The following is a 14,570-nucleotide window of genomic DNA, read 5'->3' as shown; positions in this document are numbered from 1 at the left end:
CAAGTGTGATCTGAGTAAAAAAATGTTTTCACACAGCAAGTTGTTAAGGTATGGATGATTTGGGGATGCAGGTGTTGGACTGGGGTGTACAAAGTTAAAAATCACACAACACCAGGTTACAGTCCAACAGGTTTATTTGGAAGCACTAGCTTTTGGAGCGTTGCCCTTTCATCAGGTGATTGTGGAGAATAAGATTGTAAGGTATAAAATTTATAGCAAAGGTTTACAGGTAAGATTCTGTAAATCTGTTTTTTTTTAGATTAGAATCAATCTGACATTGTGGTACAGACAGACTCACACAGGGAAGCTCACACCTTACGTACATTATCTGGGCTGACATGACATCAGTTGTTAAAGTTCACTTGAGAATGTAACCTTAAAAAAAAAATTTGTGATTTACATATGAAAGAACTGAAACCAATATGGTCATTCTAAATGATCAGAGACTTAACAAACAATCCAGGTCTTTTTCAATATATAATTTAAGTTACATCCCACTGTAAACTTCTGCAATAATTCTGTGTCTTACAGTGCTATTCTCCACAATCACCTGATGAAGGAGCAGCGCTCTGAAAGCTAATGCTTCCAAATAAACCTGATGGACTATAACCTGGTGTTGTGTGATTTCTTAACTTAAGGTATGGAACACACTGCCTGGAAATGTGTGCAAGGGATTGGGGAAAAGGCAGGAAATTGGCCCTGGGTAATGATGCTTGCTTGAAGAGCCAGTGCAGGCACAATGGCCTTCTTCTGCGTCATAACAGCTCTGTGATTGTATGATGAAAGGAATTGTCAGCATAAAAGGAAGTGCAGTGCTCGTGTAAAAGGACATACCAGGAGATGCTAGTTTAATTGTGGTCTGACACTAATCTTTACTACGAAAGGGGAAAGAAATGTCATATTGTAAGCATTTGTACTCTTTTAAATGTTGAGGTACTTTTAACACTATTAGCATTCCACTGACTGCAAACAAGCAACTTTTCTTCTCTAGCTAACACTCCCATTGTGTAAACCAATCATCTACCGTCAGCCAACAGCATTTTAAACAATGGGTTAAGATCAGAGTGGAAGGCCCTGTTGCCATAGCACAGTGAGGGGCTGGAACATACGTAAAAAATACCCTCAGGCTGTATGTTTGACATGAAATGCAAATTGTAAAGATAACTTATAACGATAGTGCCACATGCTGGACTGAAGCAAGTAGGATTGTATGGAATGTTATACCGTCTGCTCTTGACAATGTTTTGAATAAAGTATAAACTTGGGAAAAAGACTGTGATTGGATGAAGAGCATAACGAGGGGATCGATCAAGATTGCTGTTAAATAGGAAGTGCCTTGAAATTGTTTTGTGTAGCTCTTCCCCGCCCCGTGAATGACTGCAGCATTCAGTGTAACGCAGCGTGGTACAGGCACCACACCAACCTGGCCTAACGTCACAGGGTTAGAGGTGAAGAGAGGGGGAAAGGAAGGTTAGGCAAGTCTGAACAGCTGCTGGCCACAATGCAGTAAGAGGGCGAGGGTCGAGTCTGTCATCAGAGGGTCCGACATGACTGTGATGTGATGCCTTCACAGTCAAAGAGTTGGCTGAAAGTCACCACATGCATTTACCCCAGAAAAGTAGCTCATTTAGTTGGTGTGTGTGTGTGGGGGGTGGTGACTTGGCACTTATATGACCTGATTCCCATCATTCCTAGGTGGAATGGGGTATAAGTTTGGAGGGGGAGAGAAAGTTGGACGGGAACTGTACACGACTGTAAAAGTGAATCTCAAGGTATAGCAGATATTTTATGTTAACTTAAAGCAAGTCATTTCAATACAATCTGCAAAAGTGAGCGCAAAGGAATTGGGCTCATTGTTGACAATGTTGCTGGTTTTCTCAATCCCAGTCACTTTCGTGCCTGCGTTGGTTCTTATTTTATTTAGGGGGGTGTGTTTACTGTTAGGATCTACAGCAGCAGACTGTGATCCCTAGGGGATTAGGCGAATTCTACCGGTCGTAAGGACTTTTGAAGAGTCCCAGCCTTTGTGTAAGTTCTGTGGGCTGGATAGAGGCGTTGGACTGCGTTCGGTTAACCAACAGCAGCCTGACTGAATACTAGTGGAGCATTAAGGTGCGGGGCAGTGACACTGGGTTAGCAGAAGCTTCTCTGTCGACCCGAGTGTACATCAGGGCAATCGGTCACCCTGAAAAGTTGTTGCAGCTTGAGATGCGCCTGTGACTTTAACATGAAACGCTGCTGGAATGAATGAGGTTCCTCAGTGTTGCTGGAGAGGAGAGGAGGGGGTGATGGATGTCTGGAAGGGAACTGCAATGACTTAAAAGTGTTGCAGAAACAATGGCGTGAGAAGTGGATCACAGTCCCCTCCCCCTCCCTCCAGCAGCACTCGATTTGCTTCCTGTTGGAATTGGCTGAGACTTGAAACGTTACTTCAGTCTGGATTCCAGCTCGGAGTGGTTTCAGAAGCTGTTCAGGCTCCTCCTTCCCTGAGAGAGAGAGAGGGAATCAGTTTCTGCACCAAATATGGCCATGAAATGACATCACTGCTTCAGGAGGCCGGCACTGTTCACGGCAATCCCACCTTTCATTGTTAAAACACTTTACTTTGGGCCGGCTGGGAGGAGTGGTGCTGGGGGCAAAGAATGTAGCGATCAAAGCCCTGCCAGAGCAGGGGAAGGGGCACTTTAGGGTGGTCTAGGGGCTATAGCAGGATCTGTACACTGCTCAAGCCACAGGGAGTTTTACCCGCAGCCCTGCTGCCCCTTGGACTCTACACTTCTGTTCAGAAGGCAAGGTAAGAGAACGTGGCTTTCCACTTACTTCCCATCGGTCCGCCGTTGGCTGTTAGGACTCGCGAATGCGTGAGTGTTCCCAAAGCAGGAAGGGGGTTTCGACCTTGCCCTTTCTGTATTGGCGCACACAGAGAGAGAGAGAGAGAGAAGCAGGCAGACAGAGAACAGGACACACACACACACACACACACAGAGAACAGGATACAGAGGGAGAGACAGGTAGAGAATAAGATCAGGATATACAGAGAGTGAGCGATAAACCAGAGAGACAGAGATCGGGACATAGAGAGAGAGAGAGAGACCTGGATTTACAGAGTGAGAGATCAGAACGAGAGAGAATAGAGACAGAATACGACAGAGAGAGACCAGGATGGAGAGAGAGAGAGAGATTAGGAGATAACGAAAGAGAACAGTGAGAGTTACGGCAACCAGGAAAGAGAGGGAAAAAGAACAGGATGGAGAGAGAGAGGATAGAGAACAGAACAGAGAAGAGGAGGACAGAGAGGGGAGAGTGAGAGGGCAGGATATATAGAGGGAAAAGGACAAATAGAGAGCAGAAGGAGAGAGAGAGCAGGAAAGAGGGAGAGGACAGAGCAGAAGGAGAGAGAGAGAGCAGCAGGATGTATCAGTTACATAGGATGCCCAGGCCATTCAGCCCAACAACCCATGCTAGTGTGTATGTCCCAATTGTGTCACCTCCGCCTCTTCTTCATGGAAACCTCGATCATAGCCCTCTGTTCCCTCTTCCCTCAAAGCCTACACTCGCATTTCCTGAAATTCGGCTCTATTACTCACTCCAACCACTCCCTGTGGTCGCACACTCCACATTCTCACCATTCTTTTGGTAAAGATGTTCTGAACTCCCAGTTGGATTTCTTGGTGACTATCTTATATTGATGGCCTTCACTTTCGCTCTTCACTACAAGAGGAAACATCTCTCAGTATCCATTTTATCCAGAGCTTTCGAAATTAAAAAAAAATCCCTAATTAGGTTACCCCTCGGCCTTCATTTTTCAGAAGGCAATCCCTTTAGTGATAACTCCTCAAAGAGCAGGAGAGAGAGAGAGAGCAGAGAGAGGGATCACAAGACAGATAGAATGGGATAGGACGGAAGAAAGAGGAGAAAGTAGGGTAGAGGAGGAGAGTAAGACAGAGAGAGGACAGGATTGCAGGAGTGAAAGAGAGTGAGAGGGAGAGGATGGAATAGCTGTGGAAAGGATACTGCAGTAAATGGAGTCTCTTGAGTCAGCTCAGCAGCTGGGAAGCTGTGCTGTTTGATAGTATGGCTCTGCAGCTATCGCCAGGGTGTCTGCTTTAATCAAGGAGGGAGCTCACAGATCGTCTCTCATGATCGAGCAACTCGTCACGCCAACAGTGGCAGAGGAAGTTGTCATAATTCTTGTGTTTCATAAAGAGTGAAGTAATCCTTACTGTTAACATTCTAGAAATGAACTATCTCATCAGTCCTGCACCTGAAGGAGTCACGTGGGGGGAGGTCAGAGCGGTGGGATCTCAGGGCTACGCTGAGATTTATGATCACTGTGTTTCTGTTTTTTTTTCTGATCAGCTGTGAGCTTTTGCAGTCATAGTCACATTGTGCTGTGATGCTGCCTCTGCAGAGGAACTGCTCAATCATGCAGAATAGAGAAGGGAAAAGACCTGCAGTATCTTGGGCCCTGACACAGAGCGAGTGAGGGCTGTGTGAGAGGGAAAGTGTGGGGTTTATCCAGGTTCTGCGACTCATATCCAGATTCATTTTGATGGGCTGTACTTTTCTCGGGAGCTTCAAATCACAGATGGATTGAAGTAACCTTAATGGGTGCGGTATTCCCCCAATTTTATTCAGGCATTGAATTACTGCAAAAATAGATAAGATTTCAGAAAACAAGATCATGCAAAACATGATAAAAGTGCAGTGGCAAGAGGCATGATACTGATACTAACATCTACAGGAGCTCAGTAATTGGTGCTTTCTTGGTGAGGGGAGTCTTTGATCTGTGATTACTTTAATCAGAATTACTTCTGACTCAGAACAATTAAAAAAAAGGACAGGGAGATCTCTTTATTAAAAAGAGAGTTTGCTGACCAACCTACCCACTTGTATTTGCTTAGATTTATTGCCTGGCTACATTGTCTCCACAGCAAAAGGCTGGCCAAAGATGATGCAGTGTGAGCAGGTAGCTACTGTATTTCCCCAATCTGACACATGCCAGGAGAAACTGGGCCAATGGAACGAAAAACATCTTTTTATTAACTGATATAACAGGACTTTTGCTTCTGACATAAACAAACTTGACCCACTGTGCACTGTCACCTGTCTAATCATGAATTGACCCTGACACCAACCACAGAGATGGGTCCTGAATATGTGTAGCTAACTGACAGTTAATAAGTATCTGGTATTACAACAGAAGTACAGGCTGCTTGTTCTGTCTTGTATAATTTACCTGTGTATCTTGCTCACAATGACAATAGAATGGGTTCAGCCCGCAGTCTGACCTCTGAACTAACCAGTAGTGACGACTAAATTCTCAATTGCTTCAGTCGCAGACAATGTTCCCTTTATTGTCTCAGCTGGTTGGTTGTATAAAGGCATCAGACTCGATCCCTCCTCTCCTGCTCCCTGACTTTGCCCCTGCTGCATCAATAGCCCATTAAATGAGTGCGCATCAGTATTGAGGCTGTTCAGTCATAGGGCAGCATCACAACTCAAATCATGCAGACCCATGGTGTGCTGTTTCCAGCAAGCATGGCTAGATACTGAAGGGAAGAAAAAGATCCTCAGATTATTTCTGTTTTCCTTGGACCAGAGGTTACTTAGGGTGAAAAGGTTGAGGTGCACTCCTTCTTGGATGCCTCCACTCCAGATTGGGACTCAGCCACTTTATTTGTTTCATTTACTGCTTTGCCTGCAAAAGGAGGGATGACGTCGTCATTTCTACATTGAGCAGGATGGAAGTCTATGAAACCTGAAACAATCCACAGCCTCAGTGACTGCCTTACAACACGCAAAACTGACTGCCCAGTTCATTCATTAAAACTGCGGAGGCACCATTTATTTGTCTAACAAGCAATGCAATGTTGATCTCTGAGTTACGTATCAGCAGGGACATGAAAGTGGCACATGCCAGGAGTTGTAAATCATAAACAGAGTGAATGTTGTGATGTGTTCACTTGGTAGCAGTAACTAATTCTTTCTAGTTCAAATTTCAGTTGACAATATTCTTTGCACATTATTATTTACAGAATTTTCTCAAAGGCCAAGAAAAACATTTTTCTTTTGAAGAACTAAGGTTACATCTTAAAATAGTTCTACGAGACATAAGACCATAAGACCATAAGACATAGGAGTGGAAGTAAGGCCATTCGGCCCATCGAGTCCACTCCGCCATTCAATCATGGCTGATGCGCATTTCAGCTCCACTTGCCAGCGTTCTCCCCGTAGCCCTTAATTCCTCTAGACAACAAGAACCTATCAATCTCGGCCTTGAAGACATTTAGCGTCCCGGCTTCCACTGCACTCCGTGGCAATGAATTCCACAGGCCCACCACTCTCTGGCTGAAGAAATGTCTCCGCATTTCCGTTCTGAAATGACCCCCTCTAATTCTAAGGCTGTGTCCACGGGTCCTAGTCTCCTCGCCTAACAGAAACAATTTTCTAGCATCCACCTTTTCAAAGCCATGTCGTTTTCTTAAAGGCAAAGTATCAGCCTTGAAACCAGACATTTTCTTACTTGGCCATTCTGTTCAAATTGCTAGTTCATCACCTGTAATAAACCACTGAAGAGCTGGCACTGTTCCCCAGCAGCAACAATTTGCATTTATATTGCATCTGTGATGTAGCGAAATCATCCAAGTCTGTTTTTCAAGCGTGTTACCAAGTTTAAAAATGCTCCAAGCCACAGGAGCTGATGTCAGGATAGGTGAATGTCAAAGGTGTGGGTTGCTGGATGAATCTTAAAGGAGAAAAGAGAGGCAGAAAGTTTTGTCCAGCTTATACTGGTCCTTTGCAGCAGGTCCCATGTGGTGGGTATCAATGTAGAACATTCCTTCAGGTGAGAGCTGAGCCTGTTTCTGGTTGGGATGGGCAATCGCCTCAGACAAATGTTCGGGAATTCAGGACCAGTGAGAAATTCCAGACAAGTTTCAGTTACTGCCCCAGATGGGTCACCGTGGAATTCCCCAGGTAATATTTTCAAATTTGAAAGGGTTCAGAAAAGATTTACAAGGATGTTGCCAGAGTTGGAGGATTTGAACTATAGGGAGAGGTTGAATAGGCTGGGGCTGTTTTCCCTGGAGCGTCGTAGTCTGAGGGGTGACCTTACAGAAGTTTGTAAAAATCGTGAGGGGCATGGATAGGATAAATAGACAAAGTCTCTTCCCTGGGGTGGGGGAGTCCAGAACTAGAGGGTATAGGTATAGGGCGAGAGGGGAAAGATATAAAAGAGACCTAAGGGGCAATGTTTTCACTCAGAAGGTGATATGTGTGTGGAATGAGCTGCCAGAGGAAGCGGTGGAGGCTGGTAAATTACAGCATTTAAAAGGCATTTGGATGGGTATATGAATAGGAAGGGTTTGGAGGGATATGGGCCGGGTGCTGGCAGGTGAGAATAGATTGGGTTGGGATATCTGGTCAGCATGGACGGGTTGGACCGAAGGGTCTGTTTCCGTGCTGTACATCTCTATGACTCTTTCGTGTTGACTTGTGCTTTTCTTCACTTGGTTTTTTTCCCACTCCTCTCAAGTGAGATTGCTTGGTTTTGGATGGAGTGAGGAGGGTGTTTATTCTCATCCAACCATTACCACAAAACTGTGTAGCATTGGCTGAATTCTTTACCTGTTTTGCATTTGATCATGGGGTGGTGGAGAACTCACAGCTGGCACTCACACCCAGGAGCAGGACCTGAGCAACAGCAACTCCCGCCACAGGCCTGTATAGTACAGCTTTCTGGCCTGTATAGTACAGCTTGTCCTCTGTTAGATTGTGGCATAGTGGTAACACCACTGGGCTAGTTATCCTGAATCCCAGGCTATTGTTCTCCAAGCAAATGGTTCAAATCCCACCACAGCAGGTAGTGAGATTTGAATTAAATAAAAATCTGAAGTGAAAAGCTGGTCTAATGGTGATCATGTAACCACTGCTGATTGTTATATGAAAACACCTCATTTGGTTCACTAATTTCCTTTAGGGAAGGAAACTGGTGTCCTGACCCAGTCTGGCCTACATGTGACTCCAAGCTCCCAGCAACGTGGTTGGCTTGAAATAAGGAAGCCAGTTTCCTGTCACCAGGTCACCCTTTATTTACATGTGCATTATACATGGACTCTGACCAGCCAGCTCAGAGCCAGTCCCTGGAACAAGGAGAATCCCTGAGACTCCTGTTTATATATTTTTCTTTCCCCTACAATACTGCCATGCAACAATAGTGCTTATATTCCTCAGCACCCATGTTTGTGTGTGTGTGTGTGCGTTGGTGGAAAACACAGTGAAAACACCAAGTGAACATAACCTTATTAACATTCCACCACCAGGAAAGACACCCATGTGGCAGATGAGCTGGTGACAAGCAAAGCCCAGAGCAGGCAATGCTTATGTGAAAAAGGTGAAGGGGAGGGTAGGGACTAAACAAAAATAGAATTGGAGGGGGAAATAAAGCACTCCACTCCCCGTGGTGCCCACCTGGCCCTAATGAGGTCAAGACTATTGGAGGATAGCTTGTGCTCCCATCTCCAGGGACACCCAAGCACATCCATAACTGCGGAAGAGGGGAAGGCAGTTGGCCATAATGACCCCCTCTCCACCATGGTCTGCTGCCTGGACCTGTTAATGGCCAGCCTGGCCAGGCCCAGGAGAGCAGACCCACAAGGAGATCCTCTGACTTGCCCTCCCCCCTTCGCACCAGGTAGACTCCTGTCTATATCGGTCAGCCAGGGCTCCCTGATTGGACCAGGTTAACAGCCCCAATCACACTCAATGTGATCCACCGGGCCATCCTCATTCCAATCACAACAGACTTTTAATTGCCCTCTGGGCAATTAGGTATAGGTCATAAATGTTGGCCAAGCCAGCAGTGCCCACATTCCCATGAATTAATTCGAAGAAAAATCTGCTGAGTCAATGGAGGCTTGGGGGTGGGGGGGATGTTTTTAATAGTGTGTCAGCCATGACACAGTTGATAGCACACTTGTCTCTAAGTCACCATGTTCCAGTCTGAGGATTGAGCACAAAAACAAGGCTGTGACTTTAACTGTCTGACTGAAGCTGTGCCTGCCCTCAGAGGTGGCTGTCAAAGTTCCTCATGGTACTGTTTTGAAGACGTGCAAGAGAGTTATCCTCATTGTCCTGCACAATATCAATCACCAACACTGAAGCAGATTGTCACAATGAGCCAATATCACATAGCTATTTGTGGGAGCGTGCTGTGAACAGAAGTGACCGTGCTATTTTTTACAGTAATACGATGACTGTGTGTCAAAAATGGCTGGTTATAAAAGTGAGTCTTTCATTTTTCATATGATCTCCATTAAGGTGATGTCGTCACAATACAGTAGCAGATTCCACCTCCCTTATGCCAATCACCAAACCCAGTTCACTCTCATCTTGTGCATGGTTATGGTACTTAGTTAAAGGGTGCAGAGGTGAAAGCTCACAGATAGTAATATTTTCTTCAAAGTGGTGAATGCCATATCTATTTTTAAATCGAGCGTAACCCTCAAATTCAATGTATTTTTACAAAAATACATGATCGGTTATCACAGCAAGAGCAGACATGTTAGTTCAGGGGCTTGACTACCTCAGTCCTTGTTCTGAATGGATACTTTTGAACTATGCAGAAGTGGGTACTGCAGATACTGAAGATTAGAGTCAAGATTAGAGTGGTGTTGGAAAAGCACAGCAGGTCAGGCAGCACCCAAGGAGCAGCAAAATCGACATTTCGGGCAAAAGCCCTTCATTGGGAATGGCTTCATTCCTGATGAGGGGCTTTTGCCCAAAACGTCAATTTTCCTGCTCCTCAGATGCTGCCCGACGTGCTGTCCTTTTCCAGCACCACACTAACCTTGACTGTACTTTCGAATTATGTCTTGTGGTCTGCTAGTACTTTCGATCAAAATATTTTTCTTCACGTTTTTATACTTCACTGGAGATCTTGCTGCTTAACATGCTTTGGGTCCATGAGCCATGGTCATCATTCAGTAAGCCATCCATTGGCTAATCTTCAGACCATGAAAGTGGACTATTCAACTCTGGGAAGAGTCACCGACCCTTTTCCACCCTGTGCCCACAAGACACTTTGGATGAGGTTTAGATGTATATGGTCCCTATTCTCTGGCCATTGGGATTGAAGTCAACCATCACACCCCTCCTTTCCCAATTAACAAGCTGAATAAAATGAATTGGAAACCACCAACAATACTTTATTTACCCTCTCTTCCAGGCTGAACTTATGCACAGAAGCATTTGGGAAAAGCTGGTGTTTTTACTAGGGCCTTACCCAGGGCTGATCAGTTTTGGATTTGACATCCAAACTGTTTACAACACACCTGCTGTCAACTGATTGGCAAGGAGCTGTGTGTGTGACTCTGTATCCATCAGTGTTGTAGACTCTGCAGAATCAATGATGGAGGCTTGACAGTGTCAGGAGCTCCAGCTGCCACTGATTGTTGTAAAATGTGGAATTTTCTCAGAGCTTTCATTAGAGAAAAAGTACAAGGGGTGTGTGTGTGTGTGTGTGTGCGCGCGGTCTGTCTGGTCTGTCTATCTTGCCCACTCTGATGTGCCTACTTACAATGCAAGAAATGTTGGCACTGGTTGAGTAAAGTTGATAAAAACAGTTTGCTTGTGTGGACGGTAAATGTGAATGGGAATGGGCTGCACCTCTCTGTGTGGACAGTAAATGTGAATGGGAATGGGCTGCACCTCTCTGTGTGGACAGTAAATGTGAATGGGGATGGGCTGCATCTCTCTGTGTGGACAGTAAATGTGAATGGGGACAGACTGCACCTCTCTGTGTGGACAGTAAATGTGAATGGGAATGGACTGCACCTCTCTGTGTGGACAGTAAATGTGAATGGGGATGGGCTGCACCTCTCTGTGTGGACAGTAAATGTGAATGGGGACAGACTGCACCTCTCTGTGTGGACAGTAAATGTGAATGGGGACAGATTGCACCTCTCTGTGTGGACAGTAAATGTGAATGGGGACAGACTGCACCTCTCTGTGTGGACAGTAAATGTGAATGGGAATGGGCTGCACCTCTCTGTGTGGACAGTAAATGTGAATGGGGATGGGCTGCATCTCTCTGTGTGGACAGTAAATGTGAATGGGGACAGACTGCACCTCTCTGTGTGGACAGTAAATGTGAATGGGGATGGGCTGCACCTCTCTGTGTGGACAGTAAATGTGAATGGGGACAGACTGCACCTCTCTGTGTGGACAGTAAATGTGAATGGGGACGGACTGCACCTCTCTGTGTGGACAGTAAATGGGGATGGGCTGCACCTCTCTGTGTGGACAGTAAATGGGGACAGACTGCACCTCTCTGTGTGGACAGTAAATGTGAATGGGGATGGACTGCACCTCTCTGTGTGGACAGTAAATGTGAATGGGGACAGACTGCACCTCTCTGTGTGGACAGTAAATGTGAATGGGGACAGACTGCACCTCTCTGTGTGGACAGTAAATGTGAATGGGAATGGACTGCACCTCTCTGTGTGGACAGTAAATGTGAATGGGGACAGACTGCACCTCTCTGTGTGGACAGTAAATGTGAATGGGAATGGACTGCACCTCTCTGTGTGGACAGTAAATGGGGATGGGCTGCACCTCTCTGTGTGGACAGTAAATGTGAATGGGGACAGACTGCACCTCTCTGTGTGGACAGTAAATGTGAATGGGAATGGGCTGCACCTCTCTGTGTGGACAGTAAATGTGAATGGGGACAGACTGCACCTCTCTGTGTGGACAGTAAATGTGAATGGGAATGGACTGCACCTCTCTGTGTGGACAGTAAATGTGAATGGGGACAGACTGCACCTCTCTGTGTGGACAGTAAATGTGAATGGGAATGGGCTGCACCTCTCTGTGTGGACAGTAAATGGGGATGGGGACAGACTGCACCTCTCTGTGTGGACAGTAAATGGGGATGGGGACAGACTGCACCTCTCTGTGTGGACAGTAAATGGGGATGGGGACAGACTGCACCTCTCTGTGTGGACAGTAAATGTGAATGGGGACAGATTGCACCTCTCTGTGTGGACAGTAAATGTGAATGGGGACAGATTGCACCTCTCTGTGTGGACAGTAAATGTGAATGGGGACAGACTGCACCTCTCTGTGTGGACAGTAAATGTGAATGGGGATGGGCTGCACCTCTCTGTGTGGACAGTAAATGGGGATGGGGACAGACTGCACCTCTCTGTGTGGACAGTAAATGTGAATGGGGACAGACTGCACCTCTCTGTGTGGACAGTAAATGTGAATGGGGATGGACTGCACCTCTCTGTGTGGACAGTAAATGTGAATGGGAATGGACTGCACCTCTCTGTGTGGACAGTAAATGTGAATGGGAATGGACTGCACCTCTCTGTGTGGACAGTAAATGTGAATGGGGATGGGCTGCACCTCTCTGTGTGGACAGTAAATGTGAATGGGGATGGGCTGCACCTCTCTGTGTGGACAGTAAATATGAAGGGGCATGGACTACACCTCTCTGTGTGGACAGTAAATATGAAGGGGCATGGACTACACCTCTCTGTGTGGACAGTAAATGTGAATGGGGATGGACTGCACCTCTCTGTGTGGACAGTAAATGTGAATGGGAATGGGCTGCACCTCTCTGTGTGGACAGTAAATATGAAGGGGCATGGACTACACCTCTCTGTGTGGACAGTAAATATGAAGGGGCATGGACTACACCTCTCTGTGTGGACAGTAAATGTGAATGGGGATGGACTGCACCTCTCTGCTCTTGACATGGAGCTGCTTTGCTAATGGTACAGTTCCATTTTGTACGGAAGCACTTTATTTCCAGTGGTCTCTGGGAGCAGTGCACCACCCTGGGAAGATCTGGTTGAGGCATTTTCCCAAGGGCCTGAAGTAATAATTGTGAAGGTGGGTAGATATAGTTGAGAAACGGATCTAATCAGGGACTTCATTGAATGGCAGTACAAACTCAGAGAGTCAAATGGCCTCCTCCCATTACGAAAGCTCAAGCCAAATGCAGAAAGTTGTACAAGAGACTTTTAAATCACGACAAAGCACTCGCTAATGTGAGATCTATACAAAGAAAGAAAGAATTGCATCTAAACAGGGTAATTCAGAACCATGAGATATCTCAAAGTGCTTCACAGCCAATGCATTGAAGTTTCTAACTTTGGAAATAGTTTATAGAAAATGTTAGAATAGATTATCCACAGGGCCACCTTGTATCTTGCATAGATGGAGCAAACTCTTTCTCTTACACAAAATTCCAGAATTTTTACCCATGCGCCTAGATCATGTAACATGATTACATTCGGGGCCATTGATTTGTTATAATTGAATGAATCAAGTTCTGTTTTTGGTCTGTGGGAAACCAGGGAGTTCATCAATTACTTTTAGAGCTGGTCACCAGAACTGCATCAAATCCTCTGTATGGAGAAGAACCATGTCCATAAGGTGGAGGTGCCGATGTTGGACTGGGGTGGACAAAGTTAAAAGTCACACAATGTCAGGTTATAGCCCAACAGGTTTATTTGACAGTATTAGCTTTTGGAGCGCTCCTTCTTGGTGAGGTAGCTAGTGAGGCAGGATCCTAACTACTTGACAAAGGAGCAGCATTCCGAAAGCTTGTACTTCCAAATAAACCTATTGGACTATAACCTGGTGTCATGTGACTTTTAACTCTGTCTATAAGGGACACCCTTCGGTATGCAAAACACTGTCTGCGCTAGGAAGGTAAGAAACCAAATAAAATATTTTTACTGGGGGTATATCTAGAGATCTCCAGCTTTTATTGGTCAGAATCATCAGTGGTGCGGGTGGAGGCAGACATAATTTTTGTACCTTGCTATTTGCTGTCAATATCTTCAGCTTTGGAATTTGTCCTAAGACCTCTCCATCTCTCACACCTCCTTTAGGACTTCGAACCTGTCTCGTCAGCTGCCATAATATCTCTGCTTGTGGCTCCATGTTTCAGTTTTGGTTCATAATGCTCCTAGTTGCAAAGCACCTTGGAACATTTTACTATGTTAAAGGCATTATATAACTAAAAGTTGTTGCTGGATCTGGGTGTATTCCCAGTCTAACAATGTACTTCTAAATTGAAGGAGGAGGAAGAAAGGATAAAGATGCTCAAACTACAGTTTTAAAAAGTTATCTATGCCAAAGATGATACAATTCCTAAAATGTATATAACTTAAACTATCAGCACCCTGAACGCTCACTGAAAGTGTCCTGTTTGTAAATGTGCTCCAGTAAGATACAGCCTATCATGCCTTATTCACACGCATCTTTTGTTGTGGGTTTTCAGGGCGTGTTGTAAAAACAGGAACAATTTGACTTAAAGCTACCCTGCCCATTTAAATATTTATAACGTCTATACTGATTAGTCTCGGCTGTTCTTTTCTGGGCAAACTGAGGGGCTGTTCGGATGGCAACCTCCTTCTGCCTCCCACCAGCAACCCATGACTTACTCAGAGACCTGCACCAACTCTGTCACAGTGACAGGTCTGGTAGGAGTTGCCAACTGTGGCTGGGTGTGTTCCTGGAGATTTCATCACTTGACCTCTTGCCTCCAC

At 45.5% G+C, this 14,570-nt stretch overlaps 1 protein-coding gene across 2 annotated transcripts in view; it reads left to right on the top strand.

Annotated features, from left to right (window-relative positions):
- Window positions 1–1,750: 1,750 nt before the first annotated feature.
- Window positions 1,751–14,570, top strand: part of luzp1 (leucine zipper protein 1) — a 153,832-nt gene continuing 141,012 nt past the window's right edge. Inside the window, exon 1 of one of the 2 annotated variants that reach the window (XM_072548112.1) lies at window positions 1,751–1,772. The gene's annotated coding sequence lies outside the window, so the exon portion shown is untranslated. Of the gene's footprint in view, window positions 1,773–1,980; window positions 2,795–14,570 lie in introns of those variants that run through there. The other variant, XM_072548110.1, reaches the window with a different exon arrangement.

The sequence above is a fragment of the Chiloscyllium punctatum genome, chromosome 27 (assembly GCF_047496795.1).
Source record: "Chiloscyllium punctatum isolate Juve2018m chromosome 27, sChiPun1.3, whole genome shotgun sequence".
In the NCBI taxonomy this organism is placed as follows: Eukaryota; Metazoa; Chordata; class Chondrichthyes; order Orectolobiformes; family Hemiscylliidae; genus Chiloscyllium; species Chiloscyllium punctatum.
Note: the sequence above shows the minus strand (reverse complement) of the source record. Positions and strands in the feature narration are given on the sequence as shown.